Raw genomic sequence first — 22444 nt, 5'->3', positions numbered from 1 at the left:
AATCGTGCCGGGCAAATAATGTACTCGCGTGCCCATTAGAATGTCGGTCGCTAACGGAAACCCAGTTACGGGTCTCTCCCGATGGTTCTACTGTATATACAGAAGGTTTAAAAAAAAAGCGAGTGATATTTGAACCGTTGATAGGCCAAAGCGGTTATATAACCGTTGCTTTTCCAAGTTTTAGAAATTTTATTGCCAAACCATTTGATCGACGGTTAGCTTATGTAATTGCATTAATTTTCTTTGATTTATATCTTGCCAAGTTAACCGATTTGACAAATAAGCAGCTCATGGATGAGTATAATGAGCGTACCAGTTTCTAATTTCGATACCTAGCACGTAGTAATAAGGAAGTGTTTCGATATGTTTGCAGTCGATCACAAACGTATCTATATAGGTGTCTTCTTTTTTTGAGATTTCTCTTTTAGCTTTACCACGCGTTGTTGCAAGAGTAACGAGTAACGAGATCGAACAAGAACACCTAGCGATTTCGTACGAAAGGTGAAAATTAATCTACGTCATCGAGGAAACGACCGATGAATCGCAATTTGATTACAAGTTACGACGCGATAATTTTACAATATGATCCCGACGACATTAACAAGCATCGAAGTTTCGTAGCAGTAGTCGACTTTTGGGATGAATGTAAATTTTCTAGGTTAAACGTTCCGCGTATATTATATCGTATACGCTCTTACTGGTTCGCAAAGTCGAGTTTTATTTCAAAGTATTCTTCGTTTAATTCAAAGAATGTAAATGAGAAGCGAAAGAAATCGATGGACTACATTTTGATATTACTTTAGACGCTGTTAACCCAGATGTAGAATACGTTGTCTCCGTTTAATTCACCAGTAAGATATTAACCTGAATTTATTTATTTTTTTTTTTTTTTTATGCTGAAACCGACTCGATGAAATTATTAAGGAACAACATACTGCATTACGGTAAAGATTGTTGTCAACTATTGTACACGTTGTATCGGTACTTCATCCTTTCAGGGATCAATATTTACGTTACTTACATATTGAGAGCTCATTATGTTCAGCAAAATAGGCCAGGATAGTGCTTGACTTCCGACTTGTTAGCATTATGAGGCATATTCGAGCTAAAGTGGTTCAGAGCAAATTGATACTTGTGTCATATTTGCAGACGATTAACATTTATCTCATAATTTAGTTAAGTAGCTGAGAAATTATATATACTCGTATATCGTTTAAAATAAAAAATAAATCGATGTGCTTTTGAAAATACGAACTGCTTAATGCTTTAAACGACTATATAACATATATCGAATATATATTAAATTAAATATATGATATATTTAATTATAATATATATTAAATTATATTTAATATACGAATACGTTAAATTACAAAATATTAGATGTCATTAACTCTTAGTTGTGGAAGCCTCGGTCGATTTATTTGAAATCAAAGCAAACGTCCCTGAACTCCACAAACAATGTCACTTTTTTAGAGATTAAAAAGCGGCTATCAAAAGCTGTAATGAGAAACTATTCTGCCTAACGTACGACTGATTAACCGTCGAACACACGGCACCGTGCGTTCTCATTTTACGGAAACGTCGCTTTTAAAAACCGTCGGATTGAAAATTCTTCCATTAACAATCTGTCCATCCACGCGATCCTTATCCGGCTCCAATTATCTTTATTTGTCATATAAAATGAAATCTCAAAATCTATGACACGCATAAATTATTGTCCGTAAAAAGTATCGGCACACCACTGTATTTGTTACAGTATTTACGCATTAATAAGAATATTTTTATATTTATTGATTTATTACCTTCTTACAGAAGAAATTCCATGTTACGTAGTACATTTTTGGTATTATTAATCCTTCTGGGACCATGATCCCTAAACGAGGGTTGACAAATTTATAAAATTGTAGGGCCAGTCATTTTTGACTGGTGTGGTATTTCTAGTGTTAGCATCTAGCGATCGATTCGGAATTTTCCTGATATCTGATATCATCGTATCGAATGATACGCGGTAAAAATTTTAAAAACGTGTGAGAAGTTGTACAAAACGAGGAAACTGGTTAATTGGGGTTCGATAAACAGATTGCACTATCCTTTTACACTTTAACAAGTACCATTCATTTTGACTGGTGTTGGTATAAGTAGTCTTGATACAAAATTATTTTCAGTTTGAATACATAAAACACAAAATAAAATTCATTATATTATTCCTTTAGTTATGGTTGCGAAAGTCATTACATCATTGTGGAAAAAATATAACACGAAGTAGGAATTTTAAAATGAAATTGTAAAGCCAGTCAATTTGATTGGTGTGGTAGTTCCAGTGTTAATTAATTAGATCCAAATATCATTTAGTTCACAGTACTATGGTATGACTATAAAAATCAGAGGAAGTTTCAAAGGAAACGAAGAAACACGTTTAAAGAAAATACTTGGTCGCTGAAACGGGGACAAAAGTGAAAATATTTTTTCACACAGATTTCGTGAGCCAGTGAACATTCGTTCGAAAGCATTCGTTTTTCCCTATACGGAAATCTGCAATTTTACATTGAAGCAAACCACTTCGTATTTTTGCTTCTTCTTTTGGTTATACTTTTAGCTGAAATAAATACAAATAGCAAGAGAAAGGGAAGTTACGAACGATGCTAGGGTTGCTTCTGACGGCACCGAATCCGGAGATGCCCCCAGCTTGGACGAAAATTAGGGGTTGCAAGATAGAAATGGCTGCCACCCCTCAAACATTTCTCGGAGGGACGTAGAAACGTAATTTGCAACGCCTTCGACGATGGCCTCGCGGTCCCTGCTTCTCGTCGTTGAAACGCTTCTTCTTCGTTGACGATGCGTCCACGTACCGTATTGTAGATCATATGTCTTCGTATAATATCTGTTTCTTTCACGTCGTAGACGCGATCGATAGTTCATGGAAATCAATGTGCTTCCCTAATCATTTGCGTGGGATGAGTCACTTTCGCGTGTATCGACGAGTTCGTTCGATATGAAGAAGAACAGAGCTTACATGGTCGAGCTAACTTCGATAAAAAGTGCTGAAACTTTGGTCGATATTACCGAGTTATACGTGATTGATATTTCTATTAATACAATTAAGAAAATGAAAATTAAACAGAGATTTATTTTATTTGGTAAGTATTACACAATAAGTACTCTGGAATTAAATTGGAATATTTTATATGTTATATTTTTAGCTCATATCCTTGTTTTCCAATGAAGGGATTTTATGTCAGATTCTATACGTTTCATCGTCATAGTATGAAATGTTTGTAGCCATGCGAAAATACTACTTAATGATACAAGATCTTATCAGTTATTATTTAAATGTTGTATTAAGTACAATGGTGCGGCAATACCCTCTGTAGTTGGTTGGCATATAAATCATGAAATTCAAGCATCGTGGAGAATCTCAGGATTTGCACGAGAACGGAACGCTCTCTAAGGAAATGATACTTAAGGAGACGTTCGTAAATAAAGGACATAGAAATTCTAAAACCGAAGAAAGTTCAACCCGTGAAGAAAACTTAGCAGCGTTGGAAAACCAATATCAATGGAATTTAATTATTCCTTTTTTACCCATTTTCACACTACGTTTGTACAGTACACTTACGGTATAATAATAACAAAATAAAAAAAAAAAAAAGACAGCGAATGATAAACATACGAAAGAATTGTTCAAAAGATACCCTTAGGCTACAGCTTTCAGCTTAAACGAAACCATAGAGGGCTATCTCGCTTGCACAGAGTATTCCATTGTAAATACCTAGCTTTTATCCAAAGCCTAATCTTCGCAACGATCTACCTTGCCCGGATAGTCCCGTACCCTAACCACATATTTACAATGCGATTAGAAGGAAAAGTGGAACATCAGAGAATCTTCTGTAGTAGGAAACAGTGTCACCGGCTGATGAATAATAACAGTCGCCATATTGACTGGCAGACGTTGTACGACGCGACGCGACGATTCATTAGGTATGCTAGCAGTAGAGAAGATATACGTTTTAGAACGATTGCGGACTTTCTGTCGCGGATAATTAATCATGGTGCTAGTCTGGCTTGCAAGTGACTAAGGAGACTCGCTTCGTAGAAATTTTCGTACTCTTCTTCGGTCGACGGATAAAAGTTGGCGCGCGTTTTTCATGGATCCCAGAGACACAGAGCGAGAGCGAGAGAGAGAGAGAGAGAGAGAGAGAGAAAGCTCAGCATGTTTCTCGAGTGGAAGGGTCGCGTTTGCCAGGCATTGCGTAGCCCGAAGGGAAAGAAGAAAATCACACAGAGGTGCTGGCAATTTCTTGGTCAGCGCTTCAACTATGACGCATTTGCATTTCCATCGAAGTTGCACCCAAATCTCTGACGCGTAGTGCGGTTGCTATCTTTGCGCCGGCCTCGGGGCTGGAAACGATCCCACGTACTTACATACTGCGGTCCCCATCGTTCCATCTAATTCCGTAGATGTCCTCCAGATACTTGGGATACCCGTTTCGTTTCTATTTCTGGGCAAGTTGACTCGTTATTGGACCGAGGCACCATCATTGTCTTTGTACTCGGTTGCGTTGAATATTTTATCGATACGATAGAGCAGCACCCTGCGTGAAACGGTATTAGAAGATTGCCACTGACGTTGTATAACGCAATTTGAGAAATAATAAGAGCGAAATGCTTCGTACGAGAGTAATAACCGAAGATAGGTTTCAAGATAAGGAATATGCGAATTTTGAAGTTGAAGAAAATACAGTCGACGAAGAAACTGTGTCGGTATCCAAAATACGGTGTCGGTGAAATTTAGTGTTCAGTTTTAAATCATTCTAAATATATATATATATAGCGAAGAAGAAAGTTTAAATTTTTATTGCTTAGAATGTTATTTTCTGTTGTACTAAAGGAACTTTCCATTTAATTCAGATATTTTGCACTCTCTTATATATCCTATCCTATACGCTCAGATTTACTTTCTTCAATGGAATCATATACCTTTCACTTCACTGCTCGATACAATTCGTCATACTTTTTATTTCGTTGATTTAGGTGTACTATCGTGTACTTCATCGTTATACTATTATACTCTCACTAAATAATCTACTTATTGTAATTATACGTTTCTATTCTTCAAACCAAAGTGACAGATTCTAATAAATTATAAACGTGACATTTTAACATGTGAAAATAAATGTGGAATAGTTCTTCAGTTATTACACTACCTTTAACTACCCTCAATAATTTTCAATAGCTTCGTATTGGAAAATCCTACGCGTTATAAACCGTAGAAAATCTTTCTCGAAACACGATATAAATGTAAGTACGTATACTGATTGTGAGTCAGCGTACGAGCCAAAATTTATCGTGTTCCTCGATGGACCCTCAGGCCTTCGGATCTTCCCAACTAACCGGCCCAACACGTGAGCTCACGAATGACGTCAGCCGATCAGTTCAAACAGGGTCAAAGATCTCCAGTTGCTCGACCGATGACTAGAGCCCAATGTGACTCCCACAGGGATCATCGTCAGCATCCCATTTCCATATTTCTTCGCAATAGATCGGTGAATTTATCGTTTCTCGTTTCGCGTCAGCGCAGCGGAAGCACGAGCAGAAATTATTTCACGCCTCGTTCCGTAACGGCTACTTGCGTCGTTCGAGCGAATCCTCCTCGTTCTGGGTCGAAGAAGCTCGCAGCACCCATTTCGTAGGCTCGTGGCTTCGATTATTATTAAGTCGGTTTTTTATTATTTTTAATTATTATTATATTTATTATTAAGGGTTGTTATTAAATAACACGGTAAAATTTCCGTTTCAGGGAAACACAGAATAAAACGATACGCATAGATGAAGACATACTTTTAACGAAACTTTCGAACTTCTTGCAAAACTTTCAATAGCAGAGATGATACGCGGTGTCTACGGTAGAACTTCGGTGACTGGAGAAAGAGTAGTCACTCGTGAGAAAGATTGGGGAATAGAAATAAGAAAAATGACAAGAATTCTCACCTTCTTATTCGATAGTTCTTGTTCTTGTTTAATATTGGACAACACGCTAAAACAGGGAGAGAACAGAAAACATATGCGTTTTAATCGATGGAAAAGCTACGATTGTAATAAAAAAAAAAAACTATACTTAGATATAAAAATTGATCCCTAGCGAAACTGTAGAACGTTCGTGACACAGTGTAGTATACTTCGAAAGAATAGCGATTCACCTATAACGTTCAACAAGAGAGAAGATCAACCGAGTGAAATCTCTGGGTTTCTTCGGGACTGTTTGTTCCGCATCGTTGGTCCACGTTTCTCCTGGTTTATCGGTCGTCCAAAAAGCGTGCTCCTTTAACGTACCTTTACGACGTGACGCGTTTTAGCACGCTCTTTGTCCAAATGGGGGGATTAAACGTTTCCATGAAACCTTAATCGTGTGGTTAAAAATTGAACTCCGGATATTTGATCGAAAAAAAGAAAATGATCACTGATTTCTAAATACTTTACTTCGTTTAGACGGAAAACAGAATACACTCATTTATTTAATAGTTTTATACAAGCTGATCGTGTATTTGTCACAATCTTTTCATACCAACTTGAAAATTGTTTACCTTTTCCCAACACGTTAAAAGGAATTTTACTTTTGCGAAGAAAATTTCCTATCCAAGTTAGATGTTTTCCAAGTTAGCTCTCAAGTCTTAAGCTGTAGAACTTTGAAAGGTGATTACACCCCTCATACTTGAATTACCACAGCTACAAGAAAAGATACATATTTGCTACATTTTACCGTTTCTCGAGCTTACAATGTTTTGTCCAGACGGACTTTACTTTGTTGGGCGAAGCCTCGTAACGAAGGTACGTGATAAAAGTAATAAAAATTCTAAAAGTTAACGATCAGAGTTACACTTTACCACACTTTATCGTAGACTATTCCTGGCCCACCAAACACGTCATACATTAACACGTGGATCCTTGTAACTTGTAATTGGGAGGTCGACGACGGATCGTCATCTTGAACGTAACGGGTTGAAGAGACGCCGAGTGGACACACGCGAAAAAATCCTCGGCTCTGGCGATTCCAGTGTTTCGCGTTTCACCGAAGCGCAATTAATTCCGCGCGAGAACATCGCGTTACCGAACGAATTCATTAATTTCATCGACAATTTTTAGCGCGGAAAGACGAAGAAAGGGGAAAAATATTTCGTCGTCAATTAGTATTCCGTGCAAGGGCCTTGATGTTCGCGCTGAATTTCCTTCCTCGTGAAATTAGATTTACGTTATAATTAATTTCGTGCGAAAGATGAGGTTGAATTTTGAAAGTTGCTTCGTTAATTTTCTCACTGCCAGTATTTATTTAATGGAAATTTAAATAGAAGATATACCTACAAAGCGTTTTATCTTTTTATCGTTTTAACTGAACTTTGTCAATATGAGTAAGAAATAAGCGAGTAAAAATCTATAACCGAACAGCGAGAATCGAACGAGCGACAAGCAACGAATAAAATTGTATTCCTTGTTAAACATTTTTAGTAGGAAATACTAGGAAAAATCAATATAGAGTTGGAGAAATTTTTGATGGGAACGACGCGGTAGTTCGAGTAAACAGAAAAACAACTGTTTATTAACTTTATCGTTGACTTTAAAAGATATACAGCAAGAACATATAGCAATCTGTGAAAGATGACGGAACTCGCGCGGTATTGCTTTGAGAAAGGGAAGCTAAAATGAATTTTAAATAACACGAGATTCAAATAAAACAGAAAGAAAATAATACGAGAGTGTAAAGAAACATTGTCTTCGTTGTTCCTATTCGAGGGATATTCTTCTTATTTATGAGTTTAAATCTCTCGCGTGCCTCGGCCTTGCCTGCTTGAAGAAAATAAAAAATACGACTATTACTAGCTGCGACAGCATGTTTTCTTAATTAATTAGAAAATATTAAATAATTACTGTAAAAATTACAACTTGAAAAAATGTATATATGTAGCCTGTTTAACTCGTTAATTTTAGATTAGATTTATCAGAAAAATGGAAAAATTCAAAGTTTCATTATTTTATCATCGAATGGATTTTTTAAATTTACAATTCGTAAACTAACTCTCGTCTGATATTTTTCAATCGATATAATTTTTGTCATATGAAAGCGATTATTCAGGCGAATTCAACGATCAACAATGTAATACTATAATTTACTGACACTGGAATATATAAATAAAGAAATTTCCTACAGCTTTTAATGAATTTATTGCGCAAAACAATAGAATTTCGTAACCGTATTCGATAAATGTAACGTCATAAATTTTCCAAATAGATATTTATTTCAATTCTTGTGTTTCAGTGAAAAATAAATCGCGTTGGTCATTGATCTCGTATACCTATAATATGGAGAAATGTACAACACGATTCAAAAACATTTGTAAGCCTATAATAGGAAATCCGTAGCCTATAGTATTATTTAATATTTCCAAATTAACTGAAAAGAACGACTACGTATCTACCGCTGGAATTACGTTCTTCTTTTTACTAGTAGACACTGGATATCTATGCAAGTTTATATCGTTACGAATGCAATTAAAGAAATACAACCTAAGTAGACTAATGTTATCTATCCACGAAATCGTTTAAGGATAAGACCTATCGATTAAAATTATATTCTTTAAGATTCATTTTAAGACATCAAGAGTTGATTTTTGAAGATTTTCAAGATTAAAAACGCGTCAATTTAAATTGCAAATTGCAAAGACTAGGTCGATTTAAAATCCACAATGTATTGTACAATGCACAGTATAGTACAGTATAATTTTGTACTGATATTTAAATATATTAACATTGTATTAATAAATATTGAGTATTTAATTTTTATATAAAAATTAAATTTAGGTTAATTGAAATAAATATTATATTCATTGTACTGTATTTTTGAAGGGTTCTACAGTATAGTATATCATAGTATAATTTTGTATTAATTAAAAAATATTTAATATTATATAGTAGATGTTGTATAGTATTATATTTTTAAGCGAAATGTACATACAAATGTCAGTGAATGCTGTAGTTTGGATATTTGCTTCTCATCCAGCAATTAGTCCTATGCATCGTCGCACTTTCCAATTTTCCATAAACGTGCCAACACGTACGACACAGTTCCAAATTAGATCATTTACACGTGTCGATAGTGTTTCTCATGAACCGTAACTCGCAAGTTAATTTCATCCCTTCGCGTTGTCACTGACGAGAAGATACGCCTGATACGCGGTGAGAAGTTGGTTTCCCTTCGGCTACCAATTCTTCCTAAGTTTCAACGAAATCTGTACGCGGCTGTGTAACTAACTTCCGGCTTCGTCGGCGTTAAAAGCAACTCAATTATTTCTTGAAACCTGGCGATCAAATCACGGTAGTGAATTTAATATCGTGGATATCGACAAGGAGCTTATAAATAGGAGGAAACACGGCACCCTCAGCTACTATATCGATTATGAAATAAGAAGAGCTTTTCCCTCCTCCTCCCCCCAAGCTTGGAAACACATCTCTAGCAGCCATTCGTGAAGAGTTATACCCGTCGTAGAAAAGTCAATAGAAACTCGAGACAACTGCAGTGCATAAAATCAATAAAATCAGTTTTTCAAGTCTTCTGCCTGACGCTCTTGCCAGGTCTTCCGCGTAACCGCAGCACACCTTTATGCGTTCTTTATGGAAATGAGACTACGGTATTACGTTGATTACGGTAGGTAACAACGAAAGAAAGAGCGTGTTCGTGCGTAGTTGATGTAAAAAACGGTGAAAATAATTCATAGATATCGTATCAAGACTGTAGGAGAAGAATGTGACAATCTGTATTTTTTATTTCTTTCGAAAGAACTGTTTTAAAGTTCAATACACAGTCGAGAGAATATAGAGAATAATTATAGAAATTCTTTTTATTTGATTTTTAATTTTTAAGTAAATCAACGTACTTCTGTGTTGCCTTTCTGGCTTCAAAAATATCCCACGATATTAAGATATTCTTTCATTTATTCTGATCTGGCAAAAAAAAAGAAGATTAGTCTTCTTCTTTAACAATTATTTCTAAGGCATAGGAAGAGCGTATTTAAGAGGAATAAAGTTCAATCCGATATTTATAGTATCGATATCATTACGAAATTAATCTTACAAGAATTCAAAGTAATTTCGACTTGTCGTGATAGAAGAAATTTTCGAATTTGTCACGGTTCACGCCTCTCCTCTGTAGAGAAACAGAAACAGGTTTCGAAATTCATTAGATTCAGAGATGCTAAAACACCGTGCATTTAATAGTGTAATAACCCGACCGAATGTATAATTTAGTACGACGCGTTTGAGCCTGCAGAAGTATCTACGTACAGCAACTTGTGTAAGTTTGATTAGACCAACGATCATGTTTAATGCTGGAATATTAAATGCCTCGCTAATACGGCTATATTTGTTTCTGCGATCGTAACAGGTATACCATTAGTTAAATACGACAAAATATGCATTACAGATCGATTTCTATTTTCTGAACGATTCCATGCTACATAGCTTGAAGTTTACCAGCTTTCAACGAATAACTAACAAACAAAATACATATATTTCTCTATAACTCTGGAGCCTTACAAATTTCCATCTGTAACTCTGCTCGACATGGTTGAATAATAGAAAATGGCAGAAAATATAATAATCGAAAGTTTGCAATATTCTCGAGTAAAATTTGAATTTTCTCTTAAAGGGCCGAATTAATTCACTCGCCAGCATCAAACGACAGAGATCAAAGCAAGATTATTCTAATTTTGCGATCGTTATCATAACCATCCAGCACGATTCACGTCACGTGCATAAGAGAAAATACACGCGTAACATCCTCCTAACGATAGACCGACGTTCTGCGGCAAAGAAAACGGGACATAGTCGATATCTTGATCGAACGTAACACGAAAGATCAATCGAAAGAGATAACAACGGCTCATGGTCGGAGCTGAAGGGATCCATCGATCGGATCGCGACAGATCGATGGCCGAGACGCGAGTCCGACTCGTATGTTTCGAAGGCGAGCGTCGACCTCGTTTAACCTCGTGACTCGGTGACGTCTACCGTAGCAGGTACCAAGCAGCGGAGAGAGGGTTGTGTGTTCCATGACTATGACTAACAATAAGTCACGGAACATCCGTGAGTCACGAGAGCTAGAGCTAGAGCCAGGTCAGCGTAGCCCATCGCTTGCCGACGAAGAATAGGACGTCGTTAGCCGCGACTCGAGGAGCTCGACCCGCGGCTTTCGAGCGCCACTTAACCCTCGCCGTGTCGCGTTACGCGCCCTTGCGTTCGTGCAGGCCTCTCCATCGACCCAAAATTGTACCCAGCCAACCGACCAATCGGACCATGGGACCTTTTTAATGTAACTCTTTTTAACGTTTTTCATACTACAGAAAGGATCGAGGATTTGGAATTGCGTTTCTTCGGCTGGATCTTCTTCGGCTTTCGATCCTATTTTCATCGTATTTTACAAAGACTCTATGCGTAGTCGGTCGCAATAAAAAATTCGAACACTGCACACTTTTAATTCCTATGTCTTCGATAAATGTACAAGGACCAACAAAGATCTATCACGCTATGTTACATTTGACCATGTAGATGGACCTTCTATGTGGAAGAAACTTTTGAATTATTCTATATCGTGGTCTAACTATTAATCCTTTGCACTCCAATGTCGAGTGTGACTCGACATCGGGTTTTATCTCAGGAGCTCCTTTGTCGAGTCCCACTCGACATTTTTTCAGTGCCACCTTTTTTTGTAAAACGTGCGAAAGAAAAGCAGGATTGCATCCTGGAAATTGTTTCAAGGTATATCATACACTTAAAGATTACAAACTACAACAATAGTGTGAATAAAACTGGTATTTAAGTGAATTTCTTTCTTCCTTTATTTATTTAAATTGTCTTAGTTTTTAGTTAAAGTAAATTTCAAATAAAACACTTAGAAGCGTTAGGAGCTGCTGGTAACGAAATTGAAATAAAATTCGGAGTGCAAAGGGTTAAAAGAAACACGGAGAAAGAGGAAACTTTTGTGTGAGAAAAAGTTTCGCTCGCTGGTACTAATTATACGCGTAAAATTAAACAACAGCTAAATTATACACACAAAGCTAAAATTAATAACGATTATTCACGAAAGTTTAACATTTAGTCGAGTGTGTCATATGTTTGACGACGATGTAAATTTGTTGATATAGTGAAAATAAGTTTCTCGAGCGATCAACACGAATTTGTTTCTATTCTCCTTCCAAACACTTCGACTTCGAATCATAGTTACTTCGTTTAATTCGAATCTGGAAAGCGACTCGTAGATCTTAGTTCGATCGAAAAATAAATCACGACGGCTGAGAAAGGTTCTCGCCTTCGACGTTCAGCCATTGACACAACAAGTTTCCAATCGAATCCAGACTTCTTCCCGACTTTTTACTTTTTCCTCGAGCTTTCCCTCCAACATTTTTAGTTTGCGAGTTGGTCGGTCGGTCGAAAGAGGAGTTGCTCGCGCTAGAAAAATCGCGGCACGGGAAAACTTGAGAAGAAAGCGGTGTTCAGGACGTAGAACGATATTCCGCACTTTCGAGAAACACTCGATTCAGCGACTTTCCTCCGTTTCGCATTCTTCTACGTAAGTACACGTGACGCGCATGTAACGTGCCGCTCAGCCGTATAACGAATCTGAATGTCATCTTTCTCGCGTCTAATCCGATCGTACGACGGCCGATAACACTGAATATATGTGGCTGAATCGTAGGTTCGTTGCAATTATTTTTTACAATTAAAAGTATCTTCTTTCAACCAAGCAGACGATACATCGCCCGATGTATTAAGCTTTTTACATATGTATTGGGTTGGCAACTAAGTGATTGCGGATTTTGTCAATACATCTAATGACAAAACCCGCAATCACTTAGTTGCCACCGCAATATATAAAATCTACCTGTCAAATTTTCTTAAAGACTATTTTACCGATCGAATAACTTGAAAAAGTGGAATTATTATATCCGAACGCAGTGTCCAGGGACTATAGGTACTGTACGTATACCCTTCTCGACCATAGACACGTATAAACGCACGTAAAAATCGATATCACTTATACGAGCAAGCAATCATTTCAACTGTGCTCAAAAAAAGAAAAGAAAATAGAGAAGAGAAAGAAAAAGGAAAGGACGAGAACGGCCCCGATGACCAAATGAATCTTCAACGGTACATTGCACCTATTGTTCGAACGGCGGAAAATTGAAGTCGAAGCTGCGAGCCAGCTGATTAAAGGGTCCCCCCTCCAATTCGGGCTCGTTACGAGATTGCTCGTGACCTTCGGTCAATTCCTTCGGGACAGAGGGTCAAACAAAGGATCGATATCCGTAAAAAAAAGAAGAAAGAGAGCAGAGGAAAAAAAGGAAGAGAAACGCGGAGGACGCGACGACGAGGTTTTTTTCAGGCTCGTGGAAATACCTTTCACCCGGTCAGCAAACAGAAGACGAAGAGAAAGAAGAAGAGAGGACGGAAGGAGAAATAGGAGAAGGAGTAGGAAAAGAAAACGTCGAGCCATTTAACCGCGGAACGAGGTCAAGAGCTTTTCGCGGTTCCGCTTTCAGCCTTCCAATTCTTTGGGGATTAATAGACCATCCCGTGGGAACACAGTCGCTACGTGATCCTTTGTGCCGCGTTACGTTCGCCTTATTGAAAACAAAATCGGCCAATGAGCCAGCGTGGAAAACCGAATTAAACTTTATCGCCGCCTGCTCCAGGAGATGACACGAGAATATTTCCGGCGAGCCGAGAGGTCTCGAGTGCCCTGTGCTCGCTCAAGTTTTCGTTCCCCTATTTCGAATATTCCGCGTTCTCGCGGTGCTGCGAGTTTCTGACAGGCTCGGCAACCGTAATTATTTTTCTCTTTCGGAATTTAATTACGCTCGCTGTTTTGCAAGGAACATGTTTCCAGGTCAAAGGAATATTCTGCGAATAAGTAAGCAATCGCGCAAATGGGCGAAGGATGTACAATACGATATGTATAATCCAAAGAGAGGATTACGATATGCACGAGTCTCTAGCCTTCGTATCAGCTAGTTTTCGAAATATCATTCCCCTTGAAACGAATTCGACTCGATAATATCACAGTTATATTAGTTATATCAGTTAACCCAAAGTTATTAAAAAATACACAAGGAGCTAAAAAGATTCGTCCCCAAAAATCAGATAAACGCAAGAAACGATACATACTACACAGTGTCTAGAGGATTTTTCTAAATGTTTCTTTCAGAAATTTGCACACCTTTGCGTCTACATATAGCAACATATAGTAACGCGTTTAGAAGCGATAATTTCAAAGAATCTTCCATTTCGACGCGTACAAATCAATTTCAAAATAGAATTACGATAAAGAAAAATAAAGAAAGCGTAAAATTATCTTCGACCGCTAAGCACTAGTTTTTGTCACGCCCTGTATCCTCTACTGGTCTACCAGAATCGACAAGAAATCGACGTTTCCACGATTACTTTTAATTTATCACCAATTCCACTATTAAGTCCAGGCAATTGTCGATCTCTGTTCAGTTGGTTAGCCTGGTTCCTGATTTCCTCTCGTTTCTTTTGATAGAGTTTCGTTGGATTCGGCGTTGAGGGCGTCCGGTGAACGGAACTCGCCTCCAATCGTTCCAAGAGTTATATCCTCTGAGAATTATAACCACTGGGGGAAACACAACCTCTCGTAGGATATTAGTAGTTGAACGAGCTTTACCTGCTGCTCTCTCAACAGGATATACGAGCGCCAAAAGTGTCAAAGGTGGCCTCTTTTCTTTTCGCAGTGCTAGAACACAAAAGGAAGGTGTCCATCTTTGGAGAATTACTGACCTTCCCGTTCCAGAAACAGCGCGAAACTGCGTCGAGTATCGACCTTTCGTTTTCTTCTCGCCTTTTATTTCTCCTTCTTTTGTATATTTACGATATCGTTGCGAAGGATGAAACACGATAACGGTGAATTATGTGCACTTTGACCCTTAAAGGTCGATATATTCCTAGAGTCGTACGTGCAACATACAATTAGATTATCAGTGAAGCTTTATAAACGGCGACTTGCAAGCTTACAGTATTGATAAATTCTCTCGTAGAATAGGAATAATAAAAACAAAGTTTCATGAATACATTTTACGAACTAGAAGACAACGGATTATCGTGTTTAATATTTTTAAATTTGCACGAAAACATAGCCAGAAATAAACAGCGAATGTTTGTGTAAATTCATATTTTTACAGGCATAAATAAAACAATGTTCTATATGAAAGTAGAACGCGAACGAATGTCTTTTTCTTTTTAAACGTTCTACCTGATACATAATATATTTACACGATCTTAGTTCTAAATAATTACTGAAAAATTATCGATTAACCGCTTTTTCTTAATCATTGGGCGATTATTGATTTTACGAGTTACAAAAAAACAAGTTGCAGCTTGTAGCTTGCAGAGTAAAAATGTCATGGAAAATACCATGGAAGAAAAAAAGCTATACTGATCCAGCAAAGAAAGGTGAAGGTTGTTAAATGTCTTCTCTTATGTAGATTACGATGCATACTCTGAGTACCACCTACATTTTTTAATGTTACTGAGTAAGGATGCGTGTGAATCGGTCAGATGTATTAAAAGCATACGATAAACAATTAATTTTAGAAAAATGTCATTGAAGTTGTTTATAAGAGGAATCGATATTTCAAGTTGCACAAGTTTCGCTACATTTATAACGTAACTAATTTTGTTTCAAATCAAACGAATATATGTTTTATATGACACACGCATGCACAAGCATCTTCTATCAAACAATACCACGTAATAAATTTATAAGTAAGTGAAAAAAAGATGTAATCGTGTATAATTAAAATTATAATTAATCTTATATAATTAGAAGTATACATGATTTTTACACAAAAGAAATTATACACATTAAAATCCTTCTTCTCTATATATCGAACAAAATTGGATATCCTCGATCGAACAGAAGTTTTTCTTTTATCACACAGCTATTTTAAATCATTTGGACGATGCAATTACTTATAATAAAAATAAAAACGCTGAACGAAAAACCAAAAGGGTTTCCACGTGTTAAATGATTAACTATAAAAATCACAAATGACAAGATAGGAATAAAAGATGAAATAAACAAGGATAATGCTTGAAGTATTTAAAGGTTGAATGATAAAAGATGAAGTGAAAATGTCCGAAGAATTTCAGAGAAAGCTTCATGAATCGAAGTAGATTGTCGAAGGCAACGTTGATGCGATTATTTCCAGCAAATGGAAGACAGTAGAATTGCCAAGCGGTCAATTGAAAAACATTAAAAGGACGTAGATCGTCGCTGAAGACTATCGAAGAAATTCAATCCGTCATTAAAACGATCACTCTGTATCTGTATTCATTGCGTACTTCGTGTACGGACGTTTTATTTTATTGATCGTTTCCCAAACTCGTTTCCCAAGCTCGTTTGTCTCGAGTATTTTAAGCAGGCAGGTATTGAAAATCATTGGAAGGACTTAGGGTAGCCTACAAAAGCCCATTGAAAATTCTAATCCACGCTCGAGTGTCCTTACAGAAACGGCTTTCAGTTGGAAACTAAGATTTTGTTCTCCGAGAATTCCCACAGGGACTTTTATATACAATTCCGAAGCTTTTACCTTCGTTTTATGTTACTTTGAGATTCGCGGCACGAAAGAGAAAAGGATCAAACTCGATATTGCTTAAAGGTATGGAAACAACGTTGAAAATGTATCACGAACGCTAATACGTCAATTATTACTAGACTGCGGATATTTATGCAAATTCGTATCTTTGTTGTATCGCAGTAAATTGAAGAAATGAAATTTAAGTAGAAACTTGTCTTTGTTTACTAAATATAGCAAGTATCTTACTTTAGATATCACGCGTAATTTTCCATTATTTTCTACGTTTCTGTACCTTTAAATTTAAACGCATGAACGCATAAAAATCCGCAATCTAGTCGCAATGTGTTTGACTATTCCCTGATATTTAATACAAATTAAGAAATCTTCATCGCGTGTAAACAAAATAAAACTTTCTATTGCTTTCATTTCCTAATTATTTTATTATAAATCTATTAAATATAGGTCAATACGTTAACATTTATAACCGACAGTCCTCCTATATGTCTCCAAGTGCATAATTAGCGACCGAATTACGATTTACTGAAGAGAAAAATAATTCTTAAATCGCGAGCAATATAGTCGACCAAGCATATCACCTTTAGGGAAATATTAAGGATTCAGAGCGCGCTATAGGCGTTGCTAGTTGCTAGCTTATCTAGACACGTCCGTGAAAGCACGAGAGACGACGGCCAAGGATCCTCTTGGCTCTTGCGTCTTTCGCTGATTTCCAATTTAACCGCTCAAGAACTATCTAACTGGTATTTTACGTTCACCGAGTGATCGCCCAAAGGGTGCATGCTTTCACAATAGGAGATTTAAGAGTACTTATCGTCCTTTTCCACGTGATAACGTATCGCTGGCTCAAACAGAGGGAAATAATGTTAAAGATAACGCTAGAAGCAAATTTATATAGTGGATCTTCCAAACACTGGATAACTTTTTTCATAACTTCCACACATTATTATTTTACAACATGCTCGTTGTACACCTAAATCGTGTCTTTATAGGTCGTTTAGTTTTTCTTGAAGAAGATAAGAATTGTATTTAGCTTCGGATAAGAATATCTATTTTAATACGTTCGTTGATTAATACGAATAAATTTAACGTATTTATTAAGATAAATTTAACGTGTATACATGTATGCGTATAACATGTTGCTCTTTTTGAATAATTTGCTTGGAAAATCATGGCGAGATGTAAGGTAACAAGGTTCCTCGTTAACGTGACACGAAAATACATTTGCAAACTTATAAACCGAATAATGTTCGTGGCTGTCTCATGCGTTAATAAGGAACCATGTTACGTTTCAGAATATAATATAATTAAATTTATCTCATTCACGAGATTGTTAGATATCGTATCGATGAGAATATGAATTCAATTAATTTGTCTATGTTTCGAAATGCACGATGGTGAGATAATGTTAGTTTTGTCAGTATCCTTTAGAATAAACGAACTAGTTCTTGAAAAGTAGGCAATGCAAGAGTCTAAATCGAGGACTGAAATTAATAATTGTAATTAACGATATCGTCACGTATCGACGATGAATTGTATTATTTATTAAATTATAAAAATTATTTTTTTGACGTTCCAAGGAGATTCTACCACGTCTGAATGAAATATGATTTGTAATAATCGATATGATAATCGATGATTAAATATACGAAACAAGACCGAATCTGAATAACGATTTACTACAATCGCAATGTTACAAGTCCAAGTAATCGTCATCGAAGAATGAGATTCAATCGATCGACACACGTAACACGAAGACAAAAGCAGACGAGCGTTCAAACGGTATTTTAGTCGTCCGTGTTTTTTCCATTTTCTAAATAAAGCCGCATTATAGCGGCGACGATCTACACAAAAGCGGCGCAAAAATGAATACAACCGAGCAACGCGATTACAACCAACGAAGCATACCTTTTCCCACCAGCCTGACAAAGCGTCCACGCGTAGAGAAACTTCAGGATGTCGCGGGTACAACTACAGTCCCATTGCAACCAAACAACATACAAATAAAGAGAAAGAAATAAAAAGAGAGAGAGAGAGAGAGAGACATAGAATTGGATAACGATAGAGACGAAACGAGTAACGCAGAGAAGAGAAGAAGGGATGGCGAAAAGGATGGAGACGAAGGGGACTCGTTTAACTTTTCCAACATTACGATTCAATGGACAACGAACGACGCGGCTTTTGGAAAAAAACTATCGATCCTGGCTCACCTTACTGGTTACGGACTCTCTTATTTTCTTTCTTATGTTCGCCTCTTCTCTCGAACGAACGCGTAAGTTCGTTCTCGCGTTTGGTCATCGAGTATGCGAGGCGCGTGTATAAGGGACTTCCTTCGTGCACTGACAATCATCGCGTGGAACGTAGTCATCGTCTGCGACGCTCGAAGACGATACCCAAGTACGTGACGATTTATGTGAACACCGGAAACTGGTTGAACGTGAGATCGAAATCGCCGGAATCGATATATTCGACTGATATATAGATTCTAGGGGTTGTACGGTTTACAGATGTTTGTACGGAGAAATCGGATATACAGAAATGTCGATTTCAAAAGTTTGACAACTCGTACAATATAGCTAACGCGACATGTGTAGTTTTTGATATCTCAGCAATTTGATATTTTCTTCTTTCTTTTTTATTAGCACAATCGCGAAATTTCGTTCGTATATTATCGAATCTCAACACTTGTCGATTGTTAAATTCGTAATTAATAACGCGTTTACGTTCACGTCGTGTGGAGTTTTAAAACACGAAATTTCCGACTTAAATCGTTTTATACGCCGTTTTAAAACTAAGAATAAGAGAATTTTCGCCGTCGTTACGCGATTTTAATTCTACAACGTTCACGTATGTATTGGGTTTGCAACTAAGTGATCGCTGATTTTGCCATTAGGTGATATTGACAAAATCCGCAATCACTTAGTTGTCAACCCAATGAACGTGTACGTCTCTTTTACTGTTCAATGTATACGTACGCTTAAAAATTTCATGTATGTATCACTATATGACACATGTACGTATGTACACGCTGAAAGAAACAAAGAACGAACCTCAATCTGAAGTTCAGCTCGAGTTCAGCTTCTATGACGCGCGTCCTCCCTTAGCCATTGGACATTTCTGAAACACATCGTTTGTTCATATTTAATGATTGTCGTGTGGCTATTATATTTGAAGGTGTTAGAATACACATTTTTATTCGAATATCATTTTTGCATATATCACAAATGAAGTAATTAATATTTCCTTAGTCTGTACATTCGACATTATTAAGCCAAGCTCGTTACTTTTGTTGATAACAAAATTACGCGTAACGCTTCAACTCGAATCTTTTTTCAATTTTCTCTATTCAAAATTCTCCTGTGAATACCGTAAAAGATGCAACATGTATTTTGTTCTTTAGAATCCCTGCATATAACGTTAATAAACGCGTATAATGAAAATTGCCTTGCTTATTTGTTATTTCCCACGAGCCCACGCAAATTTTTCGAAATTTCATTTTTTGGCAGATTAGAATTACAAGATAAATACAATACAATTGTTCTTATTCGTGTTTCTTAGATTATTCGTAGAAGATATGGAATTCAACCAGGCAAATTACACGGTGAAATCTTCTCCCTAGGGACACATATCACATACAAATGCGCTATGCTAGTCGTTTCTCGCGAAATTCTGCTGTTCCCTTTGCATTTGTTGGGTTACGATTAGCCTGATAAAAACTCATTAAAGTTTCAAATTGACCAAAGAAACGGTTCTTTGATGTCTTCCATAGAGAAGTTCTGCAGGAAGGGAATCTGCAAGATCCGCTCAAATTCTCCACCATTAAAATGCCATACTTACGATAAAAGTTTCCCGATCGAGTGTTTCGAACTTGAAACGCGGCGATGTCCGCGTGAAATACGATCGTCGATATTTTAGCTTAAATTGAATGAAGTTATTAAACGTCCAGTTCGAAGGAAATCAAGAACGTACAACCTTTGTCTTCCGGATATTACCATTGTAGATTGAACTTCGCAATATTTAATAGCTCGTTCAATTTCTTTCTTTCAAAAGCTGTATACCGTGTGTACAAAATGGTTATAAATATATTTAATTAAGAGACAGTTAAATACAATTTTCTACTTTCAACTATTAAAAGCTCACGAGGAAAGTTATAAAGACGACGAGAGGAAAAGTTCTAGAGAACGATGTTCAGAATTTTCAAATCTCGATTTTGACAAATTTACAGGCAATTAGAATGGAATTAATATTACTTACTGGAATTTTACAAGTCGCAAGCTACATAATACTACGACCAATACAACGACTACTTCTTTTATGTCCTTTCGGTTCCTCTACTTCTTTCCTTTCACAAGGAAATCTCACGTGTTACGAGTCGTTTGGTCGTCGTACGTACTTATCGTAAAATTATAAAATGAAAAATTAATATGTATTTTATAACGTATAATTATTAGCCATTAAATTACCGCGTAAGAACGCAGCACCGACACAGGCAACAAAGTTTAAACGCAATCAAACTCGCCGCACTCTCTTCTTCCACGTTTCTGCCAACAGTTACAGGCGTTGATATTTTCATACTATCCAATCACGTTCCTCCGCTTCTCTACCCTCTTTCAACCTTCGATGATGGTATAAAAAAAGAAGGAAGAAGACCAGATGAAAAAAGTGAATCTGCGACGGTGATGGAACAATGCCTGCCACAGATAGTAATATACGGTGGTGCAGAAAAACAAAGGACATATCTCAAACGGGTTTTCTTCCGCCTATCGTAAGAAATATATCGTCGTGGAGCGCTTCGGGGGTTCTTGCGAGCAAAGTCGCGTGGCTTCGTGTGTATGCCCCTGAGAGATCGATAGCCTCTCCCCCGATAAGGGTAGAACGATTAACGTGGTAATGACGTAGTGGAGGAGTGCAAAGGCCCTCGAGGAAGACTCGACGGCGGCGCGGCGCGGCGCCTGGAAAAGGGAAAGGTAGGATTCGACCGACTGCGAAACGGGGAGAGGCTCGTCGGCTCGTCTCTCTCTCCTCCATCGGGCCGTGCTAATTTCAAATCTGCTCGTTGTTCCGGCCAACGCGCCGACAAAGCTTTGATGCCTCGGTACGCTACAAAAAACTAAGATAAAAAGGAAAAACAAAATAGGGGAGAAAAGGAAGGAAGACGCGACAGACGAGAAGGAAGAAGAAGAAGGAACAAGGAAATTGCGATATGGGTGAGAGGGGAATAGAGAGGAAAATGTACAGTGTCAAAAATAAAGATAAACGTTTAAGGATTTATATCGAAGTACAGCGAAGTTGTATGGAAGCAAGTTATAGCGAAGATAGTATCGAATGAGAAGAGCAAAAAATATCTGTAATCAACATACAATAGCTGTTGAGAGTATTCAAACGCTAATCAACATACAATAACTCACAAAGTATTGGAACACTTGTAGAAACGTTTTATGGATACACGACGGTATTTCTCGAGCGAGAAAAATATGAAACTATCGAACTAAAAAAAAGAATGAAAGAGAAAGGTCACTATACGGAAAAGTCACGTTCGATGTACTAGCGTCGATTTTTAGTGAAATTTCGCGGTTGAGTCACCCCGCTTTGATTACCAAACACACCCTCGCCTTTTTTTCTGTTGCTAACTCTCTTCCGGTAAAGCGTTTTTTTTTCTTTTCTTTTTTCGTCATGAATGATCCGAGTGATATTTTTAGAAGCTGCCCATTGCTCCATTTTCCTGTCACGATCACTGGTCGTTTCCGAAATATAAACGTATAATAGTAGGATGAGGAGCGAGAGTGTAC

The 22444-nt window shown here is 37.2% G+C and overlaps 1 protein-coding gene across 3 annotated transcripts in view; it reads right to left on the bottom strand.

Annotated features, from left to right (window-relative positions):
• The window catches only part of Src64b (Tyrosine-protein kinase Src64B), an 85979-nt gene that overhangs the window by 21610 nt on the left and 41925 nt on the right, over positions 1 to 22444 (bottom strand). For 2 of the 3 annotated variants that reach the window (XM_072001316.1, XM_072001314.1), the window contains exon 2: positions 19706 to 19772. The exons of the other annotated variant lie outside the window; for it this stretch is intronic. The gene's annotated coding sequence lies outside the window, so the exon portion shown is untranslated. The remainder of the gene's footprint in view (positions 1 to 19705; positions 19773 to 22444) is intronic. 3 annotated transcript variants of the gene reach the window in all.

Source organism: Bombus fervidus, chromosome 4 (genome assembly GCF_041682495.2).
Source record: "Bombus fervidus isolate BK054 chromosome 4, iyBomFerv1, whole genome shotgun sequence".
In the NCBI taxonomy this organism is placed as follows: Eukaryota; Metazoa; Arthropoda; class Insecta; order Hymenoptera; family Apidae; genus Bombus; species Bombus fervidus.
Note: the sequence above shows the minus strand (reverse complement) of the source record. Positions and strands in the feature narration are given on the sequence as shown.